Here is a 17,203-nt window from a genome sequence, read left to right as displayed (position 1 = left end):
AGGAAGAGCCTCGAGAAGTGCTTACGACGACAGAAACACGTAACGTGCTGCGCTTGCTCTGCAACAAGGTCGAATGCAGCGGTGGCGACCAACACCTCATGCGATGTGTTGAGCAAATGGAGAACGCCTTTCTCGGACCGAACGCGAACGCGAAACAGGCGAGCATCAGGCTTTTTATTGATCCTCGTTAATAATTTTTTTTCCTACGAATTCTTGTGCCTTTACTGCGGTAGCTCTCTCGTGTACTGGAGCTTTTCCTGGCAGCACTGGCTTTTCGTTTACAGTGACCTGGGTAAACATTTTCGGCGTTTTGCTTAACTTAATATACCGCTTATCTCCAAATTTTTAGCGGATTTTGCGACTTCGAGTTAACGAGGGATCACTATATTTGCCGACGATCAATTTTTCGATGACAGCGCTGTAAGTTAGCCTAGTTTCTTCTGTGCTTTGCATCGCGATAGAGCGTAATCGGCGGAGCGTCACGCTTAAGTTTCCCGAAGCGTGGGCATATAACTGCATTTCCTCAGGGCAACGGCGCAATATTTTTTGAATGTTACAAGTATTTAGATTTTGTAATACCATAAAACAGGGAAAGAAGCGAGGGCCCTTGCAGTGTTTTTGCGATAAATGGGCATCCTATCAGGAAGAGGCTAAATTTTGTGCGTGCGTGCGTGTATGAGTGTGCGTGTGTGTGTGTGCGTGCGGGCTTGCGTGTCGGTGTGTTTGTGTGTGCGCGCATGCGTGCGTGTGTGTGTGTGCGGGCGTGCGGGCGTGCGTGAGTGTGTGTGGATGTGGGTGTGGGTGTGTGCGTACGTGCGTGTGTGTGCATGTGTGCGTACGCGCATGTGTGCGTGGGTGTGCGTGTGTGTGTGTGCGTGCGTGTTTGCTTATGTGTGCAAGCGTGTGCGTGCATGCGTGCGTGTGTGTGCGTGCGTGTGCGTGCGTGTGTGTGGGGGTGGGTTAGTGCGCGCATGCGTGCTTGTATGCGTTCGTGCGTGCCTGCGTGTGTGTGTGTGTGCGGGTGTGTGCGTACGTGCGTGTGTTCGTACTTCCGTGTGCGTGTGTGCGCGCGCGTGCGTACGTGCGTGTGTGCATACGTGTGTGTGCGCATGCGTGCGTGTGTGTGTGTGTGCGTGTGTGTTTGCGTGTATGCGTGCGTGCGTGCGTGTGCGTGCGTGCGTGCGTGTGCGTGCGTGAGCGTGCGTGTATGCGTGCGTGCGTATTTGTGTGTATGCGTGCGTGCCTGTGTGTGTGTGTGTGCGTGCGCGTGTGTGGGTGCGTGCGTGCTTGTGTTTGTGCGCGCGTGCACGTGCGTGCGTTTGTGTGTGTGTTTGGGTGCGTGTGTGTGCGTGCGTGCGTGCGGGTGTGTGGGTGCGTGTGTGCGTGCGTGCATGTGCGTGTGTGTGTATGCGTGTTTGCGTGCGTGTGTGTGTGCGTGCGCGTGTTCGTGTGCGCGTGCGCGTGCGTGCGTGTTTGTGTGCGTGTGTGCGTGCGTGTGTGTTTGCGTGTGTGCGTGTGTGCGTGCGTGCGTGAGTGCGTGTGTGCGTGTGTGTGTCTGCGTGTGCGTGCGTACGTGCTGCGTGTCTGTGTGTGTGCGTGCGTTCGTGTGCGTACGTGCGTGCGTGGGTGGGTGGGTGGGCAGGTGGGTGAGTCTGTGTGTGTGAGAAAGAGACGAGGAGAGTGAGATTTGGAGAAATGGAGGGACAAAGAGGTAGTCTAAAGCAGTGGTCAGCCACCTTTTGAGGTGGAGGACCGAGATGCATAAAGCCGACACGGCGAAGGGCCGGACGGCTAATCGGGTTGTGCGGGAGAAGGCGAATTTGCAGGAAAAGGGGAGCAACTCTGCGAATAAAGAATAATAATTGACAATACGTGATAATAATCTGGCTAAGTGGGAAGAAGGGGGAAAATGTTAACTGGAAGCGATCAATTCTTTGTCCTTCTGTCCCGTCTAACCCTAGGTCAAAGCTCGCGTGTCGGCCTTCAGATATATGACACGAAGAGGTGTGAGCGTCCTGGCGATGTGCTGGTGGCCGCAGAATGCTGACCCGCGGGCCCGAGGTTGCCGACCCATGGTCTTAAGCATTGAATAGACACAAATTTATCAAATTTTCACATGAGTAGGTTTATTCTGCCGGCGCTGGGGATCATGTTTTGGGCATTCATTCGTTTACACAGACGCCGGACGGTGGATTTTCGCGAAATTGGTAATATAAAGCTCTGGTATAAAGAATGGAGGAAGCTGAAGGGCGACAAAAAAAGCTAGGTCTTGGCAAAGATAGGTCGCATTCACTCGAATATGTACGTAGTAATATTACACGCACTAGGGATAAGATCAGGAGAGTAGCGAGGAGTTTGTATGCTCACTTATATGCGCCAGAGCTTGACGTCAGACCTCACCGTTGTCAGGTCTGACGTCAGGTCTGTACCATCAGAGCTGTAGCGTCGCCAACTGGCTCCTCGCGCGTCACATACAGTTTGACGTCGCTGGGCACGTTGTTAGGCTCGCAGTTAAGGTAAGCTTACGGGAATGCTGAATACGGACGTAACGACAAACCCCCTCATGTGGATTGGCGAGTGACAATGACAGCTGAGGGCAGAAGTTCGCGGCCGCTTCTTTTTTAAATGCACAGCATTTCTTTAACTCACGATGTCACCCGGCGTTGTCGGCGTGCCTCGGCGTCCGCAACAGCCGTTCCAGGTGCACCGTCTCCCCCACTCGTCCTCTCCCGCATCACGCTACCCTCCTCGCTCTCAACAACAGGTCCGCACCCCTCCCCCTACACTATATAAAAAAATAATACTTACCGGTGCCTTGTTTCGATCCCACAACCCTGCGGGCGGAACGCAAGGTACATGGTGCTCTACCCACTGCGCCACAAAGCCGACACAGAATGGAATGCTACGAACGCGCCTTATATCGTTGACTCATTCAAACTACGTCAAGAAGCTGCTGATACAACGCATTCACTACCTGTGGGCGGAACGCGAGGTACATGGTGCTCTTCCCACTGCGCCAGAAAACCGACACAGAATGAAAGGCTACGAACGCGCCTTATATCCTTGATTCATTCAAACTACGTCAAGAAGATGCTGATACAACGCATTCACTACCACCAACTCCCCAAACACTAAATGTTAACGCAATACACCCACCCCCTATGCGACGCATTTACTAGAGTCCCCCTCGCGGGGAGATGGGCCCTTTTTTTATTACGCACGTGCGCCCTCCGGAATAACCTAAAGTAAATTCAACAGCTCCCATATGGCTTCGACCTCAACATTCCCCCCATACTTCCCCCTTACTGACTCATGGGCATTGTCCAATGACGATTACTGGTGTCTCCAGGAACTCACGGCTGATTCACCAGTTCCCATTTGCCTAAGCCGTCAACATAACCAAAGTTCTGACACACCGAGTAGGATTCGCCACTGACAATGACCGGTGCCGTCAAAGGCTCATGGCCGATTCACTATTAGATGCGAGGTAGGCGTACCCATTCCGGGAAGCACTTATCGGCGTTCAATTGAACATTATGCACTCGCGCACACAACTCATCAGAATTCCTTAGGTGTCCTCAGAGTGTGTATTGTCTTTCTCTCCAGAGTGTCGCGGCCTGCGTATATGTCGGCAACTTTAAAAGCTTAAGTTGCTCGTTGTGCAAATAACCGTCGTTGTTGTTGTTCGAAGGAGAAAATGGCCCCGCTCTAAATAAAAAACAAACACTTTTTAGCGAGCAATGGAACGGAAGATGATAGTGTAACATTAAGGGACAAGAAGAGAGCGGAGTGGATCAGGGAACAAACGCGTGTTAGGGACTTAGTAGAAATTAATAAGAAATGGACGTGGCCAGGGCATGTAATGCGAAGTCAAGATAACGGAACTTGTCACTAAGGGTAACAGACTGGATACCTAGAGATGGCAAGCGTGGCAGATGGCGGCAGAAAGTTAGATGGGCAGATGAGATCAAGAAGTTTGCGGGGATAAATTGGTCGCAGTTAGCACAGGACCGGGGTAATAGGAGATTAATGGGAGAGGGCTTTTTTCTGAAGTGTGCGTAGATAGGCTGGTGATGATGATGATGATGATGATGATGAGTTTTAGTAATTTATTATTCCTCAGTTCTTGCGTTTCCCTGTTGCCAAAAAAACGACAATTCCTAAAACAGTTTTATGGCAACAGTAGAAAATAAAGAGAAAACGATGTGGAGAGTAGAGAGTCTCACCTCCCCGAAGGGGATCGCGCGGAAATGCGAATGCATTGGGGGCACCGATGAGTGCGCTGCGGCAAGCAGTAACGGAGAGAGGCGTGCGCTCCACTGCATTTATATACATTTTCCGAGCGCAGCGAGCGGAGAGAGGGTCCGCGGAGAGGAGAGAGAGACCCGCGCAACACGCCCGCCCCGCGCGCGAGCTCTCTCTCCCGCCGAGCTCCGCGATGCGAGCGCCCTCACACGCCCGAGCGCGCTCCTCCTCTCCACTCACTCTCCGCTACTCCACCCGAGCTACCACCTGCTCCGGTTGCTAGGCGCGCCACAGCTGTTGCTAGGGGCGAGGAGGAGCGCGGAGAGATAACACCTGCGGGCGCACGCCGACGGAGCACGACAACCCCCGACTAAGAAATGCATTCGCATTTACGACGACGACGACGACGAAGGCAGAACTACGAGGCGCGCACTCACGTGCGCTCGCGCTGGAGGAATGCAGGCGCGCGCCGGCCAACGGAGCAAGACAACCCCCGGCTAATAAATGCATTCGCATTTAAAACGCCGAGGCACGGTATCAACCGCATGTTTCAGAAAGAAGGCAGCAGCTTACGGGCCAGCAAAGGCAATGCCTGGGGGAACACTCGGAGTCCTTGGAAGCACAGCGCGTTCGTGCCACGAGGCTGCCGCAGTGAGCCACGGGGTGGTGCCTCGTCTTCTTCGGCAATGCTGCTACAGTTTTGCAACTTTCTTCCCGCATCCTCCCAGGAAAAAGTAGCAGAAGCAAACCAGGACAAAACATTTTCATCGCGAAAATTATTCTTGCACAGGGACCACCGACATGGTTATCATTTTTTAATCAGCCTAAGCTGATGTGGAATGTTAGGAGCGTCTGCAAAAACAAGCCTTCAAGCTTATTTGCGGCTTTACCGAGGGGTTGTAACCATATGATTTTTAAAAACGTGCTACCTTGCCTTAAACAGATAAATCTAATCAACACAAGGTTGCTATGTTCGCCAGGGTTTTTCAACGGACCATCTGGTCGCAAAACGGACCTGATGCTCGCAAAAAATGCAACATCATGACTTTTTTCTCACTGGTGACCGCTTGATATCATTCCTCCTCATCGTCATCATCATCACCAGCCTGTCTACGCCCACTGCAGGGCAAAGTCCTATTCTCCTATTACCCCGGTCGTGTGCCAACTGTTACCAATTTATCCCTGGAAACTTGTTCATCTAGTGGGCGGCCCATGAGGCGGTGCGGCCGAGCCCACGTTTTTTTGTGGTTGCGTTGGTTGTGCCATGAACACGACGAGGTGCGTAGAACGCGGGTGCCGTTCCCGAGGTGTGCCCGGGTGCCGAGTGTGTTCCGTGCCAGATGGCCAATCTGCTGATGATGATGGTGGCACTTCAGAAAATGATGATGGTGGCGCTACAATCTCATCCTCCCATCCAACTTTCTGCCGCCCCCTGCTACGCTTGCCTTCTCTAGGGATCCACTCTGTTCCCCTAATGACCAACGGTTATCTTGCCTCCGGATTACATCCCCTGCCTACATCCATATCTTCTTCTTAATTTCTACTAGTTTGTCGGTAACACGCGTTTGTTCCCTAACCCACTCCTCCGCTCTCTTCTTGTCCCTTAATGTTACACCTATCATTTCCCGCTCCATCGCCCTCTGAGTCGTTCTCAATTTAAGTTGAACCCTCTTAGAAAGCCTCCAAATTTCTGCCCCGTAGGTGAGTACCGGTAAGATGCAGCTGTCATACACTTTCTTCTTCAGGGACAATGGTAGGCTGCTGTTCATTATCTGAGAATGCCTGCCGTATGCACTTTACCCCATTCTGATCCTTCCAATTATCTCTGCCTCATGGTTGGGATACGGCGTCACAACTTGGTCTAAGTAGATATATTCTTTTACCACTTCCACTACCTCGCCCCCTATCCCAAACTGCTGTGGTGTCCCGAGGTTATTGATCATTACTTTAGTTTTCTGAATATCAATTTGCAGGCCCATGGTTCTACTCTGTTCGTCTAGTGCGGAAAGCACGCTTTGCAATTAGTCCCCCGTGTTACTTAGCAAGGCAACGTCATCAGCAAATCTGAGGTTACTGAGGTATTCTCCATTAGCCCTTACTCCCACCGGTTCCCAATCCAACGTTGTGAATACTTCTTGTAAACATGCTGTGAATAACATTGGAGAGATTGTGTCTCCTTGTCTGACACCCTTCCTTATACGTATTTTACTGCTATCCTTATGGAGGATGATGGTAGTTGTGGACCCATTGTGATATTCTCTAGTATTTTTACATAATGCTCATCTACCCCCTGGTTCCGTAATACCTGAATAACTGCTAGGGTTTCTACCGAGTCAAATGCTTTCTTATAATCTATGAAGACTATATATAGGGGTTCAGAATACTCAGCGCACTTCTCTATCCCCTGATAGATCGTGTGAACATGGTCCACTGCTGAATAGCCTTTACGGAACCCTGCTTGTTCTTTAGGTTGACTGAAATCTCAGGTTGCAGAAATTCTGTTAGCGATTACCTTGGTAAGTACCTTGTAGACGACTGGCAGTAAGCTGATCGGCCTGTAATTTTTCAGGTCCTTCATGTCACCTTTCTTCTGGATTAGAACGCTGTTCACGTTCTTCCAAGATTAAGATTAAGAACTTAAGATTAAGAACTTAGGATTAAGATGAAGAACTTAAACTAAATAAATATATCAAGCGAGTGCAATAAGAAAAGTATGAATAATTAAGCAGACGTGTGAGTAATTACGTGGTTGACATTTTGTAACGGCCATCGATTAGTAGGCAGTCAAAGGGTTGAATTTTGGGGAGTATCTGTTTCAGTAATGTCCATTTCCCGTCCGCTTCATTCGTGGCATAGTCGCTCTTGTGAGGCTTGGAGTTAATGCATATGCTGTGTCATATCCAGTCGTGTTGCTTTCAGCCAATCAGGGCTCGATCGAAACGGACACTTTGAAACCGTCATGAAATGAAGAAAACTGAGAATGCCGCCCGAAGTACACTACGTGATTCATAATCATGCTGTCGAATGCCGTATCAAAGGTATAGAACTGTGCTCTTACATTGTGGGGACCCGTTTCGGTACGCCTCGCCTGCACATGTTTTCGCGAGCTGGGATCAGATCAGATCAGATTAAACTTTATTGTTGCCACGGGTGGGACCGTTTTCAGGTCGACTTCAGTGTCCTTCCGGCGACGGCAGGATTCATGTAGATCTCTGCGGCGTCTTCGGCCACCTGGGCTAGTGAGACCTGGGTCATAGGGTCTGTGCTGAGCAGCGCGGCCTCCCACTGCTCCTCGTTCGTAATTTGTAATAAAATGGGGTGCTTTTTAAGAGTTTGGAAGGGTTTTTCTTCACAGGACCAAATCACATGTGATAGGTCTGCATATTTATGGCAAAGAGGGCATCGGTTAGAATGTAACTATGGGTAATAGAATGAAGTGGGAGCCGCCATTTTGGGCAGCCGGCGCGTCACGTCAGTTGTGACCTCTTCGTGACCCCGAGCGGCGAGCCGAACTAGGTCGCCGCGAACGTGTCGCGAAGGCGCGGGGGAAGGGGCACTAGTTTGTCTCCTTCCTTCACGCCACCCTCTGCCCGACCAGGGGAAGACCTCCTCTCCCTCCCGAGCTGACCTGCGGGAGGAACGAGCGTTCCGCCGGGAGTCGACTGGGCGATTTGGTCGGAATAGGTTGGCTCGGCAGTGCCTACTCCGAATGCCCCGATGACGGTGGACTCAGTTGGCTCCACGGACTCTGCTGAGAGCTTTTTCCCTGATCGGTAACACGGGATGCCTCCCCTGCTCCCGCGGCGGTGATGACGGATATCGAGGTCTGAGTCCCGCGGCTTGAGCGAGCGAACGGAGCCACTGTCTCTCCGCAAGCGATAGTCGTGCTGTCTGGTATATGCCCTGTATCTGCCAGGCAATAAAGCCTCACTTAGGATTGCCGGAGCCTGTCTACCGCATGTGAGTACTCGAACCCGTGCGTGAGTCTTCGGTTTCCGCAGGGCAAGTGTACGGCGCGCAGCACTTTCTCTAGCAAAGCTAGCCGGGGTCCTCTGCTATCCCGTACGTTAGCCCACAACACAGACGGAGCCTATTACGCCATACATCAGGGCTTTCAGGGCGGCACTTTTGACTACACGTGCGCTGTGAATGCTTTCTTTGCCCCACAGTTATGGTTGGTTTACTTCCTGTTTCGATGTAGAAGATGTTGTTAATGATGCCTGGGCAAATTATAAGGGCGATATTTTCTTCGACACGTAACGACACTATTCTGAACTGTGCGGCTGAAGAACCGCACAGAGCCCCTTTGCGTTTTATGAAGAAACCGTTACGAAATCGTCCAGTGTACAGATTCGACAACAGTGTCTGAGGTGGATGCGATATCGTTCGACGAAAAAGTGATAGTGGGTGGTTTTGAGGAGCATGTCATTGCACCTCCCTATTCGTTCACTTTTCGTGTGCGGTGTCTTAGCAGATAAAACACGGTGCTGACGCAATTATCGAACTGGCGCAAAAAATTTCCCTACTGATGTAAACCTTTCTGGCCTTTCTAGTTTTACTGATGCGATAAGGCTATGACGAATTTGGAGTTAAGCTCAGCGTCCACACGACGTGTCAACTGGCCTGATTCAGTAGGACGTCGGGGGCACAGCAGCGGAGTGAGACCTCGCAGCACTCGCCGAGCAGCACGCGAGAAGGGAGGCATTCGACGGAGCCGCGCAGCCTGCACCCACAATGCCTGCCAGTAGCTCGGACAGTTTGCGATGAAGGATTTCACGTGTCATGTGGCGTCGACGTGGCCATCTTCCTGCGGCCCTTCTGTCCTTCCGGTGGGGGAGGGGCTCGTCGTGCCTGATCAACCACTGGTTGCATGACTCTTGCAGGAGCTCCGTGAAGGCTCTGCTGCGCTGTTCCTGCAAAGTGTGGCCACGTATGCGAGTTTGTGCTGATGGGTGCTGAAGGGACGGCTCAGGAATAGCTAAAAGTCTGCGTACAAATCGGTCTCCACTGTTTCTCCTCCTCGGAAAGAGTGGACCCTGTGTTTCACTAACGAACGAGGGATACATGGAGCTATCCACTGCTCCTGCGCCCCAGTTGTACTCACGAGCACGTTAACGTGTTAGATTGATGCGACTTTTCACAGCTGAGCCACAGTTTCAGCCATGTTGCTTGAGATTTAAATGCGAGCGTCGGATATGCCGAAGTCTGAAATCCATCTGAAGTCAGCCGTACAGCTTCAAAAAAAAAGGCCCAACAACTTTCTCAGAAACTTCGCAATAAAAAAAAATTCGCTTGACCTGGACAAATTTTTCTTCACTGGCGAAGATCCTTCTAAGGTTGTATACGTTTCTTTTTTAACAGCGAAGCTGCATTTCTCGTGGATGTTCATTTTTCCTGGACTCTGCACTGTAGATTTCTGCCAAAAAATTCGACATCTCATAACCCTAGACCCGGGAGGTATTGACGTCATTTATGCTGATTGTAGGCAGGTGGTACTAATTCCAACAAAAAGAACAGAATTTTATTAATCTCTTTCCAGGAGATGGCAATTGGGAGTTACAAACAGTGTTTTAAAGGATGGTTCAGAGAAAAAAAGCTGTCGAAATGGAAACCAGGTAGATTCTTTGCACTTCTAGACAGAGAAGGGGGACAGAGGGGGCAAGAGGGGAATGATGCTTGGTGATGAAGCACTACTACCTAAATCGATTGTTCGCGTAATCGATTGCGGGGGCTGGTAGTGGCTTACTTCAAAAAAACCATGCCTCCAGAAATTACTAGTAAACTAACATCACAGGGCAATCGAAAGCGAGACATCTGGTATCACAAGCCGCAACGAAACCGAGCTCTTCAAGTTTGAGTGATTACTTTGAGGGAACAATCAATAGGCCGGCAGTTACCACAGCATGAAGTGACGTTTGTGCCCAATTTGCACACGACACCATACTTTGAAATGTCTCTCTCGTCTTTTACAGTGTGGCTGCGCTAACTCCGTTTGCGTATTTTTTCTTCTGGAGCTAACTGGACTCCAACGTGCGAAGAAACGATTCGTGAGCGTCGACTCACGTGGGGTCGATAAACAATCTTTGCTTGAGAATTGTGGGGTCCTACATTTCACACACTAGTTATCTTCCACCCCACAGCCATAGCGCTCAGCAAACATGCTTTGCAAGCGCCGGCTGCGCACGGGCCCGTTGTTTGCAGAGACCGACAAAGGCAGGAGCGACAAGGGCAAAACACCAATAGCAGCATTTATTGCAATGCGCAAATCAAATACACCGCGTACAGACTGATCGTAGGCCATAACGGTAAAACTGGGAGCGAGGCATTAAAAAATGCTAGAGATCGAGATGGTTTGAAGCATCACAGCAAGCCGGCCTAGTTGGAAACGATTCATGATCGTCCTCGTTTGTTTTGCGCAAGTCCAATCACGAGATGGTTTGACTCACCGATGGAATTCCGGAGCAGCGGGGCGCCGCGCGTGCGAGCCTGGGTGCTGTCTATGAGCTTGCCCGGAAGCGTCCGTTTGTGGCACGTTCCCCAGGTCCGGACCAGCGCGCAAAAACGTCCGCGCGCTACCGCATCCCCAAGACAAGAGACCGTCCTCTCGTCATGCAACAACCCACCAGACTTCGCCATTTGGTGGCGCTAGTAGGGAGGAAGGAGGTAGAACTGGTTCTCGGGTAAGGCAGAGGGGAAAAGGATCAACGCCTCCACCCTGGCGACAACTAACCCTCCGGTCGCTGGCACCCTCCCGTATGGCTGTCGTCGCGCGAGCGAGGCGGTTTGTGCAACGCCGGCCGCGATGGGAAGCTAGCCAGAAAGGGGTTCGCGTGCAAGTAGCGACCCCCACAGAATTTAAGGCTGATTGTTCGAACCTCAACTTGTGCAGCTTCTTTCAGACGATAGTCTGCATGGGGCTTCCTCAACGGGAAGATTTCAATTCAATACAATTTAAACTTATTTTGCACACAAATAAATACATGTAGCTATGTCCACGAGGCATGGAAAAGGAGACTCGTACGTCAATAAGTCTGTCTGTCTGTCTGTCTGTCTGTCTGTCTGTCTGTCTGTCGGTCTGTTTGTCGGTCTGTCTGTCTGTCTGCATTTAACTCGAAAAGTGTGGACAAAAGTTGAAATAATCTTTGAACAAGAACTATATCTAGGCTAAACCTTTTCAAACTACAAATACAGGCTACATGCTTGATAGCTGTCGATATTTTCAGGCAGAGGAAAACATTAGCTTACTTGAGAAAAATACAGTAACATAAGTGACACTAAAAAATCTTTCGTCTATTTAAACTGGAAGTGGGCTTGGTTTTGGCGACAGGAATTAAAAATATCAAGTCCATTTCTTAAGAGAAGGGTCGTTCAAACGGGAAGCTTTCTCCCATGCAAGCTAAGTTAAACTTAATGTTCAAAAAAATGGCACAATCGGATTGACATCGGCTTGAAAACACGCGGGATCGAAAACGGACGTGGTTTAATTTCGACCACGGGAGGCGTTTTTTTCTTGAAGCGCTTGATGGTCCTTCGCGTATCGTCATTATCCTTTTGTAAAACCCATTGTGTGAACTTGGCATTCTTGCAGTGCGTTTTTACGCGGACGACACACGCCATCAGAGAGGCATAGGACGATTTGCTTTCGCTAATCGCGTTAAGGCGAGATAAAGCAAAACAAAATGAAGCAAGGAACTCGCTTGAGTTCTGTCGCGCTGGGCTCCTAGCCAACAGTAACTGTTGAAGAAACCAAGGCGCAGGTCGCGGGACGCGAGTGATTCTTTAATGCTGTGACTGAACTGCTTCACAATTATGATAACAACAGGAGGCAGCTGTCAATAGCCATCTCTTCTTCCTGCATAATATTTTCAACGTCCAGCAATAAGCGAAAAAATAGGCGGAACATAACGTAAAGACTTCTACTTCAAGCTGTCATCCAGCGCCAAAGTGATCGATAGCCAATAGCAAAAACACTTGGCCCAGTTCACTGGGCGGTCCATTGATTGATTAATTGTAGGGTTTAACGCGCCGACGCAACGCAGGCGATGAGGCGCGCTGTAGTGGAGGGCTCCGGATTAATTTTGACCACCTGGGGATCTTTAACGTGCGCCGAAATCTCGTACACACGGGCATTTTTGCTTTTCGCCTCCATCAGAAAAGCGACCGCCGCGGCCGGGAATCGAACCCGCGACCTCGTGCTCAGCAGCGCAACGCCTTAGCCACTGAGCCACCGCGGCGGGTTGCACTGGGTGGTCAAACTGGGATCAGAAACAATTTCATGTCTGTGTTAGCCGTACCAAGGTAGTCCATTGTTTTTCTTCAACCTATGCTTCCACCGTCTGTGGCACATGCACTCTGTGGAAACGGGCCGTGGTAAGTGGCTGCTTAGAAGCATCGTCTGCCCTGGGTAACGACCTGGTAGTGGTGGTGGAAACGTCCAGTGGCATGGGTGTCGCATCGGATTTCGGGTCTTAGATAAATTGGCGTACTCTTTGCACCTTGCGATACCTGTAGAGACCCCAGTTCTGTGGCTTTATTTGTGAATAAACAAAGTTTATCCTCTTCCTCTTCCATTTTCGATCAGTTGACAGTTGGTCATGATCTTCAGCGGAAGGAAGGAAGGAAGGACGGAAGGAAGGAAGGAAGGAAGGAAGGAAGGAAGGAAGGAAGGAAGGAAGGAAGGAAGGAAGGAAGGAAGGAAGGAAGGATGGATAGATGGAAGGAAGGAAGGTTGGAAGGAAGGAAGGAAGGAAGGAAGGAAGGAAGGAAGGAAGGTTAGAAGGAAGGAAGGAGGAAGGAAGGAAGGTTGGAAGGAAAGAAGGGAGGAATGAAGGAAAGAAGGAAGGAAGGAAGGAAGGACGGAAGGAAGGAAGGAAGGAAGGAAGGAAGGAAGGAAGGAAGGAAGGAAGGAAGGAAGGAAGGAAGAAAGAAAGGAAGGAAGGAAGGCAAGAAGGAAGCAGGGAAGAAACGGTACCGGAAAGGCAGGTGTCCAGTTGGCTACCTGCAAATGGGGCTGGGGATACGGAAACTGAAAGGGAAAGGAAGGTTAGTGGTACATATTAAAGGAAAATGAAGAAGAAAATCAGAAATAAAAGGCGTGCGACTTGTATATGTAAAGACAGTACATAGCAGATGCGAAAAAAAGGCAGAACACTAAAGCAGTAACCTGACAAAATTGGCGAACGAAGGACGTTTCACGCTAGAAATGCAACCTACAATAATTCAGATTGGCCAGTGTTTCTTCGAAAAGCGAAGTAAGGCTGTTGTATCATTTGGAAGTGTGCAACGCCTATGACGACATGTAGTCTTTGCTGTAAGAGTTGGGAAGTGTGGTGTAGGGCTGCTGCCTCGGCATTGTGAATCGGCTGCAATGGCGCAATAGGTGTTCATACATCTCGTCGCTGGTGCGCATATCACAAGCAGGGCAATACTGAAAGAGTAACACTGGTGGAGGCAACACCTAGCAACAGGCGATGAAGTAAGGAGGCGTCCGAGCATGACACGTTAGTAGGTAGGTGGCGCTGCAAAGCGGGGCCAATCTGACACCAATAAACATGGATAATAAGCTCGCCGAATGAGCGCTTTGAGTTTGAATTTTGCGCATATTTCTTTATAGCAGTAAGACTGGAGGGGTAAACAACTAAAGTAACGAACGAACAAGTAAACGTATACAAGCAGCTGGTGCGGCTTGTTTGACATTGCACTGGCCAACTGACATAAGCGGCACGGCAATACACGTGAAACTGTTTGTCGAGTCACAGCTCACGTTTCACGAAACGATTGCTATTAAACGTAACACAGACTCCCCACGTGAAGTCCGGTGAAACGTGGACCCGAGCAGTGTTATTGCACTGCCATCTAGGATCGCAGACGGTAACTATGGCTATGCAAAACACAATTTGTAGCATGGCGGCCGCCTCGATCACCATACTACCTTTTCTACTAAGTACATATTCTACATACGTCATTTCTGACTACACGAAACATACAGTGAATGCGGGACAATTGAAATTTTAGCTGATTTTGTTTAATTTCGAGGTGAATAAAACGTCGTTTTCTGTCGAATAATCCCTGAGGGTACTATAAAGCACGAAATCTTTTGAATAAAACTAACTTGTTTTTTGTCTTCATTGTCCCTTAAAAAAGGAAAAGAGATTACTAAAAAACGCGGGAATATGGAAAATATTTGCACGCTGGAAAAAATAGAACTTGTGGAGTTGTAAAGATTGACTTACAGAACCAAAATTAGGGACATTCACGCCTACAACGCGCAGGAGTTTCAAAAACGTAATAAAAAAGCAGGCGAAGATGAGCGGAACGAAAAAGAATCTCACTATTGGCATAGAAGAGATTTAATGATGCTCGGAGATGAAACTGGTAACATGGCGCGATGTGTGGATGACAGAATGAAATAAGTGGAAAGATGTTATGCAAATTTGTTCGCTGGCAACGTTACCCCAAGGATCGGTATGAAAAGAACTAGCTTCGTTCACGGCGTTCAAGCTCTACGTAAACAGGAGGTAGGAGGGAGTCAATTAAGGAGGTGAACAGCGAGAAACCTGCAGGATACAACGAGATAACCATGCATCGCCTGAAACAGGGGGGAGACATTTCTAAAGAAAAGCTCACGAAATGACTTTCAGAATTCTTCAAAAATTTCAAGTTTCCGGTGGTCTGGATGCACGCTACCACATTCCCAGTTGACAACACGGGTGCTGTGAAAGAGATTAAGAGATACATGCTTATCACTCTGTGACCGGTACCCGACGGGATCTTATGCTTGCCCTTAAAAAGATTAGTTCGAATACTAGTTCGCCATGAACGAGCGAGGGACGTTGGCCTTCCTCAGTCTTCGCTTACGCGTACAGGTAAGGATTAAACCTGCTGGGGTTAGTTGATTGTATAGTCTGACAGAATGGAAGCGCTGCACAGTTGGAGGAAAATAGAAGAGACAAGGGTACATACATGTTGCGGGGAAGCTGGCTATAGCTCGGTTGCGGAAACGCCTGAACTAAGGGAATGAAAGCGATGAAGGTGTCCAGAGAGTATTGCTGGACATGTCCCTACAACCTCGCCTCTCGACTCCACCCATGACCTTACGTTAGCTCTGATCATTTAGTCTCCGACAATTAGCCGACTCTTTTTGAGTAGCTATTTTGAAGGGCAAGGGACTCATAATCGCCATATCCCCTGAACTCTGTTGTATGCTTCCAGTTATTTCAAGAATATGCGGTCCATTCGATACTGCTTAAAAAGAAAAGCTCCTTTCCTAAGAGAAAGCTGGTTGAAGCGCGAATATTCCTCCAATAAAACCCCAGCGCCAAAGTCTTCAATCCGAACTGCTTCGATGATGTCGGAATGGCGCAATCGGATAGACGCCACCTTCATAACGCGAGGGACCCAGGTTCGATTCCGACCACAGGAAACGTTCTTTTTCTTCTTCATCATCACCATGTGCCCTTTGTGGACACCCGTTGTGTAAAGTTCGCTTTCCTGCAGTGCATTTTATGGTTACTGCTTACGGCCAAGTGAGGCATAGAAAGATTTGTTGTAACAGGAATCTTATGGAAGGGTGTAAGGGTGCAAAGGATTCCCAGGAGTTGCGTGCAGCTGTTTTAATTCTCACGCAACCAAACACCTTAAGTATCGACCCGTTAAACCGGTGTAAAAAGCACCCACCGGACCAAGAGATTTTACATACTACCCCCAAAGGGAATTCCCAAACTGTCTTATGCCTGGCATTGTGTTAGTTTAAGGTCTGGAACCGTCCCCGTACACAGTAACGGTATCTAAATACTCCAGCATTTTTTTTTTCAGTTAATAACTTGCTTGAGCATAGGTTCGGCGCCGCATGGGGATGTGGCGCCTCGGCTTTGCCAACGCCTGACCGCAGCTGTATACGTTTTGAGGTTTAAGGATCCACTCCCAATTGAGGGATCCACTCCCAAAATTTTCAGTTGAGGGTTGCGTCGGGAAGGCTTCTGTACCACTAAGGCAGACCGCGTGACCGAATTAGACTTAATCGCCGTCTCCAGGTTATCAAGATAAGCACTAACCTTAGAAACCACAGTTAAACCCGCACGTGAAGGCTTAAAAGTGACCGGCCCGACACCAATGGCACTAGGATTAAAAGAGGTCTCTCCGCATTCGCAATAACTTTTCGCCTTTTACTAAAGGTTACCGTGCGGAGGGACAGCTTAATGAGCTTTAAGCAACGAAAGGTTCCACTAGCCAGGTTACACGTTCTGCTTGGAACGCACGTGAAGCACGGCGACGCGGTTCTATAAACCTTGTAGTCGGCCACTTCCATTCACGTGCGTCTCCACCGTACTGCAGCTCTGGCATCGAGTAACCCGGCCTCTAGCAGTGGAACGCGGTAAATTCAAATCACCTTGCGCAAACCGTTAGTGTGTTTACCTTGGTGTGAGCGCCACGGTACAGGAAAAGCATGAGAGGTGAGCGAGAAAGCAAAGGGAGGCATTTCCTTGGCAAATGTCTACAAAGACTATCCTCTTTTGACGACAGATGCAACGAAAGGAGCAGATACGCTGCCAATTTTTTGTGATGCAGCCGAGAAACGGGAATGCCTGATTGCCGACATTTCGATGCACGTTACAAATCTCCAGGGGGTGTAAATGAATACGTAGCCTTAAGCCTAGAAGGCGCCCCTTAGTCCACGTGATAGCTTCGGCGTGCCCACAGTTTGAACCGTCCTTTTCGGGCTACGCCGCCACCCCGTTAGCGACGACCGCGCTCACAAGCCAGGTTTCCGCTTTTTCTATTTAATACTGGAATCGATTACAGGCACGTGCACTCAACTTTGAAACTCTGCAGTCATTTACCCAATGTGTGCAAGGCAGGGGTAAGATTGTTAAGGACGCATCATGTGTTTACTTCCCGAAAAGAAATGGTTTTTTGCTTTCTGATGGTTTTTGTTGATTGTTTTTTTTTTTTTTTTGCT

At 49.3% G+C, this 17,203-nt stretch overlaps 1 pseudogene; it reads left to right on the top strand.

Moving 5' to 3' along the window:
* Window positions 1-16,369: 16,369 nt before the first annotated feature.
* On the top strand, window positions 16,370-16,462 carry LOC144172697 (U5 spliceosomal RNA; annotated as a pseudogene).
* Window positions 16,463-17,203: the final 741 nt, after the last annotated feature.

This window comes from Haemaphysalis longicornis, unplaced genomic scaffold (genome assembly GCF_048455015.1).
Source record: "Haemaphysalis longicornis isolate Haplotype H1 unplaced genomic scaffold, Haemaphysalis longicornis Haplotype H1 scaffold_25, whole genome shotgun sequence".
Taxonomy (NCBI): Eukaryota; Metazoa; Arthropoda; class Arachnida; order Ixodida; family Ixodidae; genus Haemaphysalis; species Haemaphysalis longicornis.
Note: the sequence above shows the minus strand (reverse complement) of the source record. Positions and strands in the feature narration are given on the sequence as shown.